This window comes from Oncorhynchus gorbuscha, linkage group LG14 (assembly GCF_021184085.1).
Source record: "Oncorhynchus gorbuscha isolate QuinsamMale2020 ecotype Even-year linkage group LG14, OgorEven_v1.0, whole genome shotgun sequence".
NCBI lineage: Eukaryota > Metazoa > Chordata > Actinopteri > Salmoniformes > Salmonidae > Oncorhynchus > Oncorhynchus gorbuscha.
This window is the reverse complement of record NC_060186.1, coordinates 83,753,149-83,758,148: the sequence shown is the minus strand read 5'-3', so window position 1 is coordinate 83,758,148 and position 5,000 is coordinate 83,753,149.

The following is a 5,000-nucleotide window of genomic DNA, read 5'->3' as shown; positions in this document are numbered from 1 at the left end:
TGATGGTAAACTGAACCTTGTCGTAGTGATGGTGAACAACAGTAAAACTGAACCCTGTCATAGTGATGGTAAACTGAACCCTGTCATAGTGATGGTGAACTGAACCCTGTCGTCGTGATGGTAAACTGAACCCTGTCGTAGTGATGGTAAACTGAACCCTGTCGTAGTGATGGTAAACTGAACCCTGTCGTAGTGATGGTGAACAACAGTAAAACTGAACCCTGTCATAGTGATGGTAAACTGAACCCTGTCGTAGTGATGGTAAACTGAACCCTGTCGTCGTGATGGTAAACTGAACCCTGTCGTAGTGATGGTAAACTGAACCCTGTCGTAGTGATGGTGAACAACAGTAAAACTGAACCCTGTCATAGTGATGGTAAACTGAACCCTGTCGTAGTGATGGTAAACTGAACCCTGTCATAGTGATGGTAAACTGAACCCTGTCGTAGTGATGGTACACTGAACCCTGTCATAGTGATGGTAAACTGAACCCTGTCGTAGTGATGGTAAACTGAACCCTGTCGTAGTGATGGTAAACTGAACCCTGTCGTAGTGATGGTAAACTGAACCCTGTCGTAGTGATGGTAAACTGAACCCTGTCGTAGTGATGGTAAATAAATAGAAAAACTGAACCCTGTCTTAGTGATGGTGTCAGGCGGTAGTAGGTAACTGATGCAGGAGAGCAGAGAGGAGTGTACAAGGTAATTTATTCCATGAACAGCACCAGTATAAAACAAATACTAAAGGTGAAATTACCAGTCACTCGTAAATAACGCTGTAACAACGACCTGCACATTATATACAGACAATACCAGCCAACAACGACCTGCACATTATATACAGACAATACCAGCCAACAACGACCTGCACATTATATATACAACAAGACCTGCACATTATATACAGACAATACCAGCCAACAACGACCTGCACATTATATACAGACAATACCAGCCAACAACGACCTGCACATTATATACAGACACGCACACCAACATGGGGAAAACAGAGGGTTAAATAATTAACATGTAATTGGGGAATAGAAAGCAGGTGTGTAGAAAACAAAGACAAAACAAATGGAAACTGAAGAGTGGATCAGTGATGGCTAGAAAGCCGGTGACATCGACCGCTGAACGGCGGAAGTCGTGACAGATGGTATATAAACAGTAAAAACTGAACTCTGGTATAGTGGTGGTGTGATGTGGTTGTGTGGTGTCAGCATCTGTCTGGTATAGTGGTGCTGTGATGTGGTTGTGTACGTGGATAGGTGTCAGCATCTGTCTGGTATAGTGGTGGTGTGATGTGGTTGTGTGGTGTCAGCATCTGTCTGGTATAGTGGTGCTGTGATGTGGTTGTGTACGTGGATAGGTGTCAGCATCTGTCTGGTATAGTGGTGCTGTGATGTGGTTGTGTGTGGTGTCAGCATCTGTCTGGTATAGTGGTGCTGTGATGTGGTTGTGTACGCATCTATCTGGATAGGTGTCAGCATCTGTCTGGTATAGTGGTGCTGTGATGTGGTTGTGTACGTGGATAGGTGTCAGCATCTATCTGGTATAGTGGTGGTGTGATGTGGTTGTGTGGTGTCAGCATCTGTCTGGTATAGTGGTGGTGTGATGTGGTTGTGTACGTGGATAGGTGTCAGCATCTGTCTGGTATAGTGGTGCTGTGATGTGGTTGTGTGGTGTCAGCATCTGTCTGGTATAGTGGTGCTGTGATGTGGTTGTGTACGTGGATAGGTGTCAGCATCTGTCTGGTATAGTGGTGCTGTGATGTGGTTGTTACGTGGATAGGTGTCAGCATCTGTCTGGTATAGTGGTGCTGTGATGTGGTTGTGTACGTGGATAGGTGTCAGCATCTGTCTGGTATAGTGGTGCTGTGATGTGGTTGTGTACGTGGATAGGTGTCAGCATCTATCTGGTATAGTGGTGCTGTGATGTGGTTGTGTACGTGGATAGGTGTCAGCATCTGTCTGGTATAGTGGTGGTGTGATGTGGTTGTGTACGTGGATAGGTGTCAGCATCTATCTGGTATAGTGGTGCTGTGATGTGGTTGTGTGTGGATAGGTGTCAGCATCTGTCTGGTATAGTGGTGGTGTGATGTGGTTGTGTACGTGGATAGGTGTCAGCATCTATCTGGTATAGTGGTGGTGTGATGTGGTTGTGTGGTGTCAGCATCTGTCTGGTATAGTGGTGGTGCTGTGATGTGGTTGTGTACGTGGATAGGTGTCAGCATCTGTCTGGTATAGTGGTGCTGTGATGTGGTTGTGTGGTGTCAGCATCTATCTGGTATAGTGGTGGTGTGATGTGGTTGTGTACGTGGATAGGTGTCAGCATCTGTCTGGTATAGTGGTGCTGTGATGTGGTTGTGTACGTGGATAGGTGTCAGCATCTGTCTGGTATAGTGGTGCTGTGATGTGGTTGTGTACGTGATAGGTGTCAGCATCTGTCTGGTATAGTGGTGCTGTGATGTGGTTGTGTACGTGGATAGGTGTCAGCATCTGTCTGGTATAGTGGTGCTGTGATGTGGTTGTGTACGTGGATAGGTGTCAGCATCTGTCTGGTATAGTGGTGCTGTGATGTGGTTGTGTACGTGGATAGGTGTCAGCATCTGTCTGGTATAGTGGTGCTGTGATGTGGTTGTGTGTGGATAGGTGTCAGCATCTGTCTGGTATAGTGGTGCTGTGATGTGGTTGTGTACGTGGATAGGTGTCAGCATCTGTCTGGTATAGTGGTGCTGTGATGTGGTTGTGTACGTGGATAGGTGTCAGCATCTGTCTGGTATAGTGGTGCTGTGATGTGGTTGTGTACGTGGATAGGTGTCAGCATCTGTCTGGTATAGTGGTGCTGTGATGTGGTTGTGTACGTGGATAGGTGTCAGCATCTGTCTGGTATAGTGGTGCTGTGATGTGGTTGTGTACGTGGATAGGTGTCAGCATCTGTCTGGTATAGTGGTGCTGTGATGTGGTTGTGTACGTGGATAGGTGTCAGCATCTGTCTGGTATAGTGGTGCTGTGATGTGGTTGTGTGGTGTCAGCATCTGTCTGGTATAGTGGTGCTGTGATGTGGTTGTGTACGTGGATAGGTGTCAGCATCTATCTGGTATAGTGGTGCTGTGATGTGGTTGTGTACGTGGGATAGGTGTCAGCATCTGTCTGGTATAGTGGTGCTGTGATGTGGTTGTGTACGTGGATAGGTGTCAGCATCTATCTGGTATAGTGGTGCTGTGATGTGGTTGTGTACGTGGATAGGTGTCAGCATCTGTCTGGTATAGTGGTGGTGTGATGTGGTTGTGTACGTGGATAGGTGTCAGCATCTGTCTGGTATAGTGGTGCTGTGATGTGGTTGTGTACGTGGATAGGTGTCAGCATCTGTCTGGTATAGTGGTGGTGTGATGTGGTCGTGTACATGGATAGGTGTCAGCATCTGTCTGTGATTCCAAAAGTTGCAATTTCGAATCCAGTGATATAGTATTTTGTACTGCCATGTGGTGCTGCTGCGATGTTTGTTGCTACCATGTTGTCATCTTTTGTTGCTACCATGCTGTGTTGTCATGTGTTGCTACCATGCTGTGTTGTCATGTGCTGCTGCCATTATGTGTTGTCATGTGTTGCTACCATGCTGTGTTGCTACCATGCTGTGTTGCTACCATGCTGTGTTGTCATGTGCTGCTGCCATTATGTGTTGTCATGTGTTGCTGCCATGCTGTGTTGTCATGTGTTGCTGCCATGCTGTGTTGCTGCCATGCTGTGTTGTCATGTGTTGCTACCATCCTGTGTTGTCATGTGTTGCTACCATGCTGTGTTGTCATGTGTTACTACCATGCTGTGTTGTCATGTGTTACTACCATGCTGTGTTGTTGTGTTGCTACCATGCTGTGTTGTCATGTGTTACTACTATGCTGTGTTGTCATGTGTTGCTACCATGCTGTGTTGTCATGTGTTGCTACCATGTTGTCATGTGTTGTTGCCATGTTGTGCTGTCATGTGTTGCTACCATGCTGTGTTGTCATGTGTTGCTGCCATGCTGTGTTGTCATGTGTTGCTACCATGCTGTGTTGTCATGTATTGCTGCCATGCTGTGTTGTCATGTGTTGCTACCATGCTGTGTTGTCAGGTGTTGCTACCATGCTGTGTTGCTACCATGCTGTGTTGCTACCATGCTGTGTTGTCATGTGTTGCTACCATGCTGTGTTGTCATGTGTTGCTACCATGCTGTGTTGTCATGTGTTGCTGCCATGTTGTGTTGTCATGTGCTGCTACCATGCTGTGTTGTCAGGTGTTGCTACCATGCTGTGTTGCTACCATGCTGTGTTGTCATGTGTTGCTGCCATGCTGTGTTGTCATGTGTTGCTACCATGCTGTGTTGTCAGGTGTTGCTACCATGCTGTGTTGCTACCATGCTGTGTTGCTACCATGCTGTGTTGTCATGTGTTGCTACCATGCTGTGTTGTCATGTGTTGCTACCATGCTGTGTTGTCATGTGTTGCTACCATGCTGTGTTGTCATGTGTTGCTACCATGCTGTGTTGTCATGTGTTGCTACCATGCTGTGTTGTCATGTGTTGCTACCATGCTGTGTTGTCATGTGTTGCTACCATGCTGTGTTGTCATGTGTTGCTGCCATGCTGTGTTGTCGTCTTAGGTCTCTCTTTATGTAGTGTTTTCTTTCTTGTCGTGATGTGTGTTGTGTCCTATATCTTTATTTTGAATCCTCCCGTCCTGCAGGAGGCCTTTTGCCTTTTGGTAGGCTGTCATTTTAAATAACAATGTGTTCCTAGTTGAAAAAAGTTACATTGAAGAAATATAGGTAAAGAGTAAAAACTGAACCCCGTCATAGTGGACTAGCCATCAGAGTCCTGTCTCATCACTGTAGTGGGCTAGCCATCAGAGTCCTGTCTCATCACTGTAGTGGGCTAGCCATCAGAGTCCTGTCTCATCACTGTAGTGGGCTAGCCATCAGAGTCCTGTCTCATCACTGTAGTGGGCTAGCCATCAGAGTCCTG